Source organism: Carassius carassius, chromosome 39, assembly GCF_963082965.1.
Source record: "Carassius carassius chromosome 39, fCarCar2.1, whole genome shotgun sequence".
Taxonomy (NCBI): Eukaryota; Metazoa; Chordata; class Actinopteri; order Cypriniformes; family Cyprinidae; genus Carassius; species Carassius carassius.
The window spans coordinates 2,053,563-2,066,694 of NC_081793.1; the positions used below are offsets into that span (position 1 = coordinate 2,053,563).

Sequence of the window (13,132 nt, forward strand, 5' to 3'; positions counted from 1 at the left end):
ACAAAGTGAAATCTTTTTTCGAACAGATGGAGGTGTATTATATCATAACATAACTATTCTCTCCTTTCCTCTTCTCTGTGTGCAGATAATTGTTTGTCATAAAGCATTTAAAAATTGACTGTTTAGCAAATGTTTATTGCAAAATCTATTTTTCTAAAAATATTATTTCCATTAATTTCATATGACATTTAACATAAAGTGGATTATTATTAACTTATATTCAATATATTATACTTCCTCTGTCTATTCATATCATTCTTAATTAATCTTGAAAATGCATTATATATTCATAGAACATTACATTTTAGAAGAGAGAGAAAAAAAGAAAGAAAAGCTGATATTGTATTGGCAAAGTCTGTATAATTTCCTGGAGAAATTATTACATTTCAGAATTAGTTTTATTTTTGTTTGCCGTTTTGTTAAGTACAACATATTGTGAATGAATGATGTTTATTGTTATATTGAGAACAGCAGAGCTAGAGAGAACTGCTGTGGATGAAGCTGTATTATATCGTAACATTACTCACTATTCTCTCTTTTCAACTGCTCTGTGTGCAGGAAGATAAATTCTAATATCATCTACATTCTGAGTGTGTGTGTGTGTGCTGTTGAAGAGTGGGGCAAACTGGGCCAGAGTAGCCAAAGGACAGAAACAAACACACACACACACACATATATATTATATGGAATGGAAGATATATATTGTACTGCATGTTAGCTTCCATTTTTTGCCCAAAAGCATAATTTAAGTCCATATGTCTACTAATGCGAAACTATGCTTCTAACCACTGGTCGAGAGCTTTAGTTCCTACCACGTAAGTTTATGGTTTGCGAAAACACAGAATTGTTGAACTATGTTGGTAATGAAGGAACCTGTGACCAGTCCCAAATGGAAGACTTAATGTGCATTTTTCGGTCTTTCGGACCGTTTGGTGTCCCATTCGTCATTTTAGCGTTCAGAAAGGTGCTTGCGAGCGCCCCCTTTGAGGGCCGATATGTGCCCTTGATCTGCATTTCTGCTGAGCCTGCACCGGGATGAGCTCCGCATCAGAATTCTACCTGACAGTCAAAGCGGCATTACGTCATGAAAGTGTGGACTCAGAGTAAGACCCTGAGGTTTTAGGGTGCCATTTGGTACCGGGCCCATAGTCGGCTAATGATGCTTTTGGGGAAGCGCACCCCTGTTTTTTTTAACACTGTGAAGCCAGACATATTGTTAATTCACAATGACTACTTTTGGCCTTCATAAACATAGTTGTTTTTGCTTTAACAAATGAAAGAGACACACTGTAACTCAAAACTCAATTGCATTTTAGATGCTGTCACATTCGATAACCTAAAAAACTGAGTATAAGAACATAACTGTTAATTTTTTCTTATTTTGGGTGGGGGGCTTGCAAGGATGAAAATGGAGCAAGCCCATAAAATGATGAGCCAACTGTACATGACAAGACCTGGGCTGGCTGTGACAGAGAACATGGCCACTATATGCCAGTTGTCTTCATATTTGTGCACTGAAACCCAAAGCAAAAATCAGGTTTATTATTTAGCCATATTTTGACTTGGAAACAGATTTCGACTTGGAGTGCCTTCCTACTGTTACAACTAATCATTACTATGTATGAGGATTGAGTATATAACTAACAAAAGGCTTTCAGAATCTTCAGAATTTATATTAATCTCTTAACATATTTTGACTTCGGTACCTTAAACCATTCATGGTGCAGAATCTTGCCCAAAACGAGTCTCTTTTGTGGATCACGCTGCAGGCAAAAGCAGATCAGTTGGCAGCAGTCTGCGCAGAATGAAAAAGAGAACTGATTATTACCTGTAACTTCATACCTTCTTCATACCCTTTACTTTTATTCTACAATGAACTTTACAACATGATCGGAGGTAAAAAAATCTGACAAACAATCCTGCATCATTTTCAACACTTTTTCTGTTGCCCGTTTTGCTTCTTCATTCTCTTTTGTATGATTTAGAGCTACAATCTGCTTCCTTTGTTGTCATGAAAATCTCACCTTGTGACAAGCGAGCTAGGAACTAATGGTTCAGATCGATCATAATCTTGTAATGTTTGTCTGGAAAATGTCCAACGTACTAGTGAGAACAAGAGCACTCCCAATGAATATACTGTCGATGGCTCAATTAGTTTGACTTCTAGGGTGTCCTTGTTGATCAACCGGTCTTCCTGTTTGATGTCCCGGTGCAGCACTCCACGTTGGCAGCTCATATAAGCGGATTGAGTTGCCTGCCTCCTCGTGGTACTTGCCCTGTGATAGAAATTTGGGTGGACAGAACATTTGTGTGCCTGTAAGAAAGAGATTTTGTTATCTGCATTGCATCACCACTGCATTTTGTCTAGGTGTCTGTTAGTGTGGTACTTTAGTGATTCCTGTTCTATGGCTTCAACACTTACCCATGAATGTAGTTTAGGCTGTGCTTTGAAGGAGGTCGCCGCACCCAAAGTCAATTGGTTTGATCGACAGGTTTTCCTGTTTGATGTCCCGGTGCAGCACTCTGCGTTGGCATCTCATATAAGCGCCTTGAGTTGCCTGCCGCATGGTAACTCAAGCCAACTCTTCGTCGATTCTGCCTCCGCAGTGCTGCACAAAATCAAATAAGTCCTCGCAGGGAATGGGCCGCTCCAGAACCATGATGTAGTATTCACCCAGATCCTTCCAGTCCAGCAGCTGGATTATCTGGGGAACTCTGGGGCCTTCATTCACAAGGATTAAAAGAGCGACCTCCAATGGAAGATGTTCAGACTAAAGGAAGAACAGTTTTATGATTGTTAGACGGTGTTGGATTCCCAAATAATTACAGTGATTAAAGAAAAATACAGAAGGCACAGTTGTTACGACCCTGTCTAGGGTAAGGCTGCAACATAAACTGAAATCAGCAATCAAAGATCCTTTGTACATTTATTTACAGAACCACAGAGTAAAAGCACAACTTCAGGGGTGAGCAAAGGCCAAAACAACAAACAAACACCAAGTAAGCTCCTAACAGAAAATACTAAATTTCCTAACAAAAGAAAAACTAAATAAAAATACAATATGCTACCCTAACTCCCCATCTAATGAAAAACAGGAGAAAACAATATTTGCAAAAGAAAATGGCACTCACCCCCTACAGCTCCAAAGTGTAGAAAATAGTATTTACAAAACTTTACAAAATATACAAAAATGGAAAATGAGATTGACAATCAATCAATCAATCAACTTTTTATTCAAGACACAGAGGTCCATAGAGACAACACAGTACAGATATATACATAAATACAAGACAATACAAAACATTTAAGTATGATGCAGGTGAGGCATCATTAAAACATATACAGGCTTCGGGTCCAATGTTTCCAAAAGCAAGATGTGTACCTTGTGTCACTCTTAGAAACATCAACTATGGACACAATGATCATATTCTTAGACCCCGTCAGTCTGCACATGAATCTATACATAAAATTTCTTAAAACAGCATTAAAAGTGGGCACATTGTTAGACACAAACATTTCACTGGCACTACTCCACCTAGGAATTTTAAGCAAATTCTCAGTGCATCATTATAAGCCACTTGAAGTTTTTTCATTTTCGACTCACTAAAATTACACCACAGGTGGGCAGTATACAGTGGAGTACAATAGGTTTTGAAGAGTGAGATTTTAACATCAGGAGTGCACATGTGGAATTTGCGTGCCAGCATGTTTGCCTGCCCATACAGTTTTCCACACTGACGCTGCACATCATCATCATCACAGAGGTCATCTCTTATCACATGTCCCAGATATTTAACTTTCTTTACAACCTCTAGTGGTTCACCTGCCAATGAGTAAGAAGGATAGACACACTTCTTATCCTCCTTGGTTCTAGCGATCAGCACCACACTCTTCATTGAGTTAAATTTTATATCAAACATTAGTCCATATTGAGAGCATATTCTAAGAAGTTGCTGCAGGCCAGCACTGGAGGGAGACAGTACCACCAAATCATCAGCATAAAGCATATGATTAATGAGACTATCCCCCACCAAGCAGCCAGTTCTACAACCCTTTAGCTCCCTAGATAAATTATCCATGTACAGATTGAATAGCAGCGGAGACAGAATTCCGCCCTGCCGCACTCCATTGGAGACATAGAAGGGTGTTGACAAACTCATCCCCCACCTGACTTGCATAGTTTGGTGAGAGTACCAGAACTGCAATATCCTAATTAGGTAAGAGGGGACACCACGCTCATGTAGTTTACCAAACAGTTTCCCATGGTTGATACGATCAAAAGCCTTAGCACAGTCTTCATGTGTTTCCTGGATGCGTCTATTGCGTGATCTGTACCTATGGACAATTTCTTTAAGTGCATAAATACACAGATCAGTTCCATGCTTGTTCTTAAAACCAAACTGATTATCCGTTGACGCTATGTATTCTGCAAGCCTATACATAAGGATCCCTTCTAGTACCTTGGATAGTATACTTGCGAGTGCAATAGGTCTATAGTTATCTATACTAGTTAATTTACCAGTCTTATTTTTAACTACAGGTACTAGCAAGACAGATAACATGGATCCAGGAAGTATGCCATGCTTCATTAACCCAGAAAAGCAAAGAGCAAGTAAAACTGAAATACTTTGACTAGCGTATTTCAGATGTTCTGCTGTTATTCTATCCCGCCCACAGGCTTTGTTCATTTTAAGTTTGTCAATAGCATAACATACTTCCTCCGGTCCAATGACTACACCATCACTATGAGGTATCTCTCCTATGTTAAACACATCACTCTTCACACAGTTAAAAATGTTCTCATAGTGTCTCCTCCATAGCTCTGCAATATTTTCAGGTTCAGTAATACCATTAATACTAGAAGGCAGTGGCATTTTGCTGTTGTTAACCACTTTCACCTCCTTCCAGAACTCATAAACATTATTAGATTGTAACTTTCTCGCCATAGAGTTCGCCCTCATAATCTGCTCATTTCTTTTTATAAAACGCACAGCATATTTAAACCTAGCATTAGACCGTACCTTGTGCTCACAGACTGGGCCATGCCTAGTTTTGCCTGCTAAGACCCATCTTCTAAATGCATTTCTTGCCTCCATATGAACATCATGGACATAATCATTCCACCCTGGTCTTACAGTATGTTGTTTCACCACTTTACTTCTTAGTGGTTCACTTCCATCAACTTAACAGTTCACAATTCTATCATACATTGCACATAGGTCATTATTGTGACTTACATTCTTACAGCTGCTATCCACACACATAATTGCATCAACAGGTAACTCAATATTTCTCAAGTGCATATCAAGTCAATAACTTGTAATATTGCAGGTCATCTTCTGTAAGCCTTGTCCAGTCCAGTATCTCACCTGGTTTATGGCTGTCACTACAGACAAGCTCAGGTAGACCCTTAATATTTATGAACATAGAGACAGGAATATGGTCTGCTGTGGCCAAACCATATAGGATCTCAGCCTCCTTTATACAATCATGTGCATCAGCTGTAGATATACAATGGTCCAACAAGGATATAGTATGCCAAGCTTCACTCACATGTGTATAGCTATCAGCTGGCAGTAATTCCTTAGTGGACAAAATAACCTTGTTATCTTTGCAGAATTGTGTCAAGTGTTGACCAAAAAGTGAATTAGTATCTGATATATCAGCATTCAGATCCCCCAAGACAAATATGGATGTATATTCACTTTCCCTTATGTAAGACTCAATAAAAGCAAGCTAATTCAAGTACTCATTTTCATTTTTGTGACATTCATATGGAGTGTATACATTTAAGATTATAAAAACATTCTTATTATGCATCACCTTAATTCCTATGCACCAGTCCACATCTAACCTGATCACAGTGACTAATGGGTCAAGTTTCTTGTGCCAGAATATGACCACACATCCTGGGATCCTGCCACGCAGAATTCTGGTGTTTAGGTCTGTCGTGGATTCCCCTGCCCCATGGAAATCATTATGCACAGTGTTAAGTTTATCCAGATCTTGAATAGCTAAAAAAGTCTCTTGCAAACACACCACATCAGCATTCTCAAAGAGCTTGTCAATGACAGTGCGTTGGGCTCTCGCTCCAGCATCCTGTCCAAGCTGCAGACCACGGGAGTTATAAGACACAACTCTCATAGCAGTTTATCATTGTTTAACATGCATGGGACGCCCTTGGCTCAGGCGCACACATCTCTGTGTCAAGTGATGCTTTAATACCTGCCCCTACCGCAGCCCTAGGCTTGCGATTCTCATAGAAGCGCCTTACATAGGTCCCTTCTGGCCACAGCTGTGGTGCATACATCTCTGCTACTTCCTTGCATTCAGCTGTAACTTTGAAAGAGCTGTAGCGAGTATACTCAGTGCCAATCTTCTGACAAATCACATCTCTGGAAAGTTGTTCTTTTAAATAACTAGCCAGTGTCTCTGAGTCTAGGTCAGGAGCAAGCTTTGTCACAAACACACTCACCAGCTTAGTTGTCACTGCATGTATGTTCTCCACAGCACCAGTTCCAACTATTCCGTAGGTCTTCTTCTCTCTGGGAGGATTCATACTAGTCTTGTTCTGTACTGCAGCAGTAGATCGTTTTCCAGAATGTTGCTTGCGCTTGCCATGCTTTAATACACGGCTCCATGCAGGGGACATCGCCACCTCAATCCCCCCGCCAGCTGTTACCCTCAGTCGGACTCTGCATGGACTGGAGTATGGAGGGCATCAACACTCCAGTCGGACTCTGCATGGACTGAAGCTTGGAGGGCATCAACACTCAAGTTGGAGTCTGCATGGACTGAAGCTTGGAGGGCATCAACGCTCCAGTCGGACTCTGCATGGACTGGAGCTTGGAGGGCATCAACGCTCCAGTCGGACTCTGCATGGACTGGAGGATGGAGGGCATCAACACTCCAGTCGGACTCTGCATGGACTGGAGCTTGGAGGGCATCAACACTCCAGTCGGACTCTGCATGGACAGGAGCTTGGAGGGCATCAACACTCCAGTCGGACTCTGCATGGACTGGAGCTTGGAGGGCATCAACACTCCAGTTGGAGTCTGCATGGACTGAAGCTTGGAGGGCATCAACACTCCAGTCGGACTCTGCATGGACTGGAGCTTGGAGGGCATCAACACTCCAGTTGGAGTCTGCATGGACTGAAGCTTGGAGGGCATCAACGCTCCAGTCGGACTCTGCATGGACTGGAGCTTGGAGGGCATCAACACTCCAGTTGGAGTCTGCATGGACTGAAGCTTGGAGGGCATCAACGCTCCAGTCGGACTCTGCATGGACTGGAGCTTGGAGGGCATCGGACTCTGCATGGACTGGAGGATGGAGGGCATCAACACTCCAGTTGGACTCTGCATGGACTGAAGCTTGGAGGGCATCAACACTCCAGTTGGAGTCTGCATGGACTGAAGCTTGGAGGGCATCAACGCTCCAGTCGGACTCTGCATGGACTGGAGCTTGGAGGGCATCAACGCTCCAGTCGGACTCTGCATGGACTGGAGCTTGGAGGGCATCAACACTCCAGTAGGACTCTGCATGGACTGGAGCTTGGAGGGCATCAACACTCCAGTTGGACCTGATCGATCAAAATCTTGTCGTTTCTGTCTGGAAATGTCCTACATACTAGTGAGAACAAGAGCACTCCCAATGAATATACTGACGCTGGCTCCCCATGGTACTTGCCCTTTGATAGAAATTTGGGTGGACAGTACATTTGTGTGCCTGTAAGAAAGAGATTTTGTTATGTGCATCACCACTGCATTTTGTCTAGGTGTCCGTTAGCACGTCTTGGATGTTGAGAGCATCGAGGAGAGTTGAAATCAAGGGAACTTTATGGTAATGATCTATTGGGCAGCAACCAATCGGAACGTAGAAGTCCACCGCTTGAGAGGATTCCAGAGAATGCAGCTCCGACAACATTAGTTCCCAAGCACAATAGAGGACAAGTTGATTATTGGTGTTTCGGGTTTGCAGTAATCTATGATGTGACCCTGTTTGCGTACAGGGACATAAAAAAATTTATTAAAAGTGATACGTGGACCAAGGTGTCTGAGATTGTTCATTTTCCTGGTGAGTTGCTGATGTGCAGTAACGTTATAGGAATAATAATCTAATGATATAATAAATAATAGTACTGTAGTCCCAGTTTACTTTTAAACAAATTTCCCTGATTATACTTGCATTTAAGTAATGTTTATACTTGATTATATTTACTTAAGTAGCATTTTCAATGCAAGACTTTTACTTGCATCAGAGTATTTTTACAGTGCTTTATACATTATTAGGTAAAGGATCTTAATACTTCGTCCACAACAATATTTAATGAGGTTAACTTATAACGTTACCTTCCTTGTGGTTAGTCTGCACGAGATCAACAAGCTTGTTTGCTTTAGGGCCACTCTTAATACAAAATAAGCATTTGATCTACGTCAGAGCGTCTGATCGCTCAAGAATCTTTCTGGGCAAGAGCGATTTTTGACGCTCTTGACGTCGGCAGTGTGAACGCACAGTTAGGATGCATTCAGGGGCGGACTGGCCATCGGGAGTACCCGGACATTTCCCGGTGGCCTGACGGTCATTCTGGCCCGCCGGCTGCCGCTGTGCAGTCGATCAGGCTGACGTGCAATAGGCTGGTATGCAACTGCAAATTTTTGACGGTCTTATGAATGTACGAATCAGGCGATCGCGGAGTGAAAATGACACCACCGCATGACCAAACATCAGCGAAGCACTGCCTAATTGGCTATATTCAGAGGCAGGCTTTATCTTAGAAAATCGGGCAAAAAATGGAGCGTAAACGCAAAGGAGGAGCAGAGACGGAACATATAAAAAGGAGAAAAGCCCTGGCCACAGACGCAGCAAGTTGCTGCAAAATCCCATCCATGTTTGCCAGTAAGGGAGCAGGTCGGTCAGAATTACATTTATATTTACTATGGTTGACTGAAAAAAACGAACTGTTCTGTTCACCACACACGGTTCGACACGCGCTGGGACCGCTGTTCAACTTACCCTTACGAAAATTAACCATGGTTTTACTACAAATAAAACCAAAAAACCATGGTTACTATAGTTAAACCATGGTAACCACAAATTAACCATGGTTTTGCTATATTAACCATGGTTTAACCATGGTATTTGTAGTAAATCTGTGGTTATACAAATGGTAGTCAACACGCCCAAAAACCATGGTTTACTACAGTTTTACTATAATAAAACCATGGTTATTTTTCGTAAGGGTAAATCGGAAAAAGCATCTGTAATATGGTTTACTATAAATAACACGTAAAAAAAACAGGGTTCAAAAAATATATGTTTCTGTTGATTCATGCGCCACGCCCCCAGCTATAACTAGATGCCGACTGTACTATCTATGGTTGTTGCATGACATGACTTTTTTTCACCGTCACAAGATAAAAAAAAACTTAATTAACATTGTCATCATTTAAGATGTTTTTTTCTTACATGGAATCAGCATTGACATAAAAACTTATTTATTAGATTTATTATTATTATTTTATTTTTTTAGCTAAATCTCAAAATTGTCATATGTTGTGTCTCAATGATGTTCAATAAATTACAACTTTTATAAATTTAAAAGAAAAGCATACAATTGTTAATAAAAATACCTCAGGCATAATCTTACAAGATTTGTTTTTGTACATATATTTCTAAAAGCATATTAAATTGATACATTATGACACTAAAATCTTTGTCCTCTGGTGTGACACCATATCCATATTTTTATTTGTCAACTACCTAAATTTATTTTCCTATCTATATCTTGAAATATATATATAAATAAGCTAAAATTGTAAAATTAGGTGTCAGTGTAGGATGTGTACATTGGGATGGGTTGTGGGTGGTTAGATGAAACTGTAGGTATTGGGGTCCCCTTTTGGAAATCTGCTTAGGGCCCCCAAAACGCTAGGGCCGGCCCTGAATGTAGTGTAGGCTGCGCTTTGAAAAAGGGCGCCGCACCCAATTAGTTTGACTTCCAGGGTGTTTTTGTTGATCAACAGGTTTTCCTGTTTGATGTCCAGCACTCCACGTTGGCAGCTCATATAAGCACCTTGAGTTGCCTGCTGCATGGTAACTCAAGCCAACTCTTCGTCGATTCTGCCTCCGCAGTGCTGCACAAAATCAAACAAGTCCTCGCAGGGAATGGGCCGCTCCAGAACCATGATGTAGTATTCACCCAGATCCTTCCAGTCCAGCAGATGGATTATCTGGGGAACTCTGGGGCCTTCATTCACAAGGATTAAAAGAGCGACCTCCAATGGAAGATGTTCAGACTAAAGGAAGAACAGTTTAATGATTGTCAGACGGTGTTGGATTCCCAAATACTCAGTACAGTGATTCAAGAAAAACACAGAAAGCATAGTCTACTTACAAAGCTGATATATTTGGTATCCTCGGTTTTCTTGACAAACTTCACTGCCACCTGATCAACAAAAGAAAGAAGAATTTGTGTGAGAAATATTTTCAATTAACATGTGTAGAGGTCATAGCATTGCAATCATTAATACAGACATGGAACATTAGTAAATACAAATTCCAGGCATTAATTCAAAAACTATAGAGTATATTTGGTTCATATGACCATTTAAAAGGGTGAATTGTTCTAAACACTTTATATAACATACACATAGAAGTACCTGCAATAAATGCAAAGAGATGAAGATAAATGACTAGCTAAATAAAAAAAAAAATTAATGATAGCTGAAGGCCATCCTTCATATGCCTCCTTTCGTAGACGCCTCCAAATCCTCCTCGACCCAGCATATTGCTGACTTCATAGTAGAAAAAGATATCTATAAAAGATAAATAAGAGTAATTGACATAATTAAGCAATGATATTCTACAGAGTTTATATTTATTTAACATAAAACTGTTAAACAGGTTTTCTAAATTTTCTGACATCTTATATAATTTACACATGCAGTTTTATGAACTTATTTTTTGGATAAAACTTCATATTCATCAACTCCCCATTAAGTGCATAAAAAAAATTGAATACTAACATAAACAATATTAAATGTTAACCTTCACAGTGCTAATTAATGACTGCTTCATACCTGAGCAAGGATCAAACAAGGGTTTGGTGTGGCCTGAAGTTTGTAGAGCGTCCACACTCCAGTCAGACTCAATGCGGACCGGAGCTTGGATGGCATGATATACATGATATGTTATTATATATTTATTTTATTTAATATAAAGTATATTCCAGTCCGGACTCTGCATGGACTGGAGCTTGGAGAGCTTGGTCAACACTCTGGCCGGCCACAGTGCATGCTGGAGTTTGGAGGACTTTTTACTAGGTCTTAAACAAACAAATATTACCTTCCAAAATGATTTTTCCTTTTTACATTTCTCCTTCTTTTTTCCTCCTTTCCCCCCATTGACATCAAAAGCGCATTGTTGCACTGGAGCTTTTAGGGCATCGCCATTCAAATCCAACTCAGTGCAGGTTGCAGCTTGGCTTTGGACACTGGTAATCTGGACTAAAGAGGAATGACAAAAAAAACAAAATTAATATGAATATAAGTTATTTTTTATATTATTAGTGCCTACTCAAATCCTACTATAGCTACGCTAGCTATAAATGATGAGTTATTCTTATATGTTGTTTGGCAAGGCTTTACACTGCAAGCACTTCACTCTCATGTGCAAGTGAAAATTTACTTTTAGCACAAAAGTGCTAGTGGCATATTACCAATACATTTATGTGCATCACTAATTATATATTAACTCTTTATAACAACTTTGATATGACATTAACAAATCCACATAATGTACATTTATACTTAACAGATCTTTATTAAAATACATTTAAATATATAATGTTCAAATTGTTAATTCTATTTAAATTTGATCTTATTTTTTCATATGTCCTTATATTTTAACATTTATAGACTACTGATCTGTCAGTTTTTTTATAATGAAAATTGTTATACTGCTTCCTGATCATAGGCTGACTTGTCAAAGCTGAAATTGACTCAATAACTGAAAATGACTCTGGAAATTATCCTGTTGGATTTTTTTTTAACACTGTGAAGCCAGACATACTGTTAATTCACAATGACTACTTTTGGCCTTCATAAACATAGTTGTTTTTGCTTTAAATGAAAGAGACACACTGTAACTCAAAACTCAATTGCATTTCAGATGCTGTCACATTCTATAACCTAAAAAACTGAGTATAAGAACATAGCTGTTAATTTTTTCTTATTTTGGGTGGGGGGCTTGCAAGGATGAAAATGGAGCAAGCCCATAAAATGATGAGCCAACTGTACATGACAAGACCTGGGCTGGCTGTGACAGAGAACATGGCCACTATATGCCAGTTGTCTTCATATTTGTGCACTGAAACCCAAAGCAAAAATCAGGTTTATTATTTAGCCATATTTTGACTTGGAAACAGATTTCGACTTGGAGTGTCTTCCTACTGTTACAACTAATCATTAATATGTATGAGGATTGAGTATATAACTAACAAAAGGCTTTCAGAATCTTCAGAATTTATATTAATCTCTTAAAATATTTTGACTTCGGTACCTTAAACCATTCATGGTGCAGAATCTTGCCCAAAACGAGTCTCTTTTTTGGATCACGCTGCAGGCAAAAGCAGATCAGTTGGCAGCAGTCTGCGCAGAATGAAAAAGAGAACTGATTATTACCTGTAACTTCATACCTTCTTCATACCCTTTACTTTTATTCTATTTACAATTAACTTTACAACATGACTGGAGGTTAAAAAATCTGACAAACAATCCTGCATCATTTTCAACACTTTTTCTGTTGCCCGTCTTGCTTCTTCATTCATTGTGAATTAACAGTATGTCTCTTGTTTTACCCTTAGTCGGACTCTGCATAAACTGGAGCTTGGAGGTCATCAAGGCTCCTGTCAGACTCTGCATGGACTGGAGGATGGAGGGCATCAACACTCCAGTCGGACTGCATGGACTGGAGCTTGGAGGGCATCAACACTCCAGTTGGACTCTGCACGGACTGGAGCTTGGAGGGCATCAACACTCCAGTCGGACTCTGCATGGACTGGAGCTTGGAGGGCATCAACACTCCGGTCGGACTCTGCACGGACTGGAGCTTGGAGGGCATCAACACTCC

The 13,132-nt window shown here is 40.0% G+C and overlaps 1 protein-coding gene and 1 long non-coding RNA gene across 2 annotated transcripts in view; both read right to left on the bottom strand.

Moving 5' to 3' along the window:
- gngt2b (guanine nucleotide binding protein (G protein), gamma transducing activity polypeptide 2b) overlaps window positions 1–13,132 on the bottom strand; it is a 198,419-nt gene that overhangs the window by 43,283 nt on the left and 142,004 nt on the right. The gene's annotated exons all lie outside the window — the stretch shown is intronic.
- On the bottom strand, window positions 1,334–2,386 carry LOC132120940 (uncharacterized). The gene is made up of 3 exons (XR_009426190.1): window positions 2,187–2,386; window positions 1,707–1,795; window positions 1,334–1,514 (listed from the first exon to the last, which is right to left on the bottom strand). It is a non-coding gene; the product is annotated as an uncharacterized LOC132120940 (long non-coding RNA).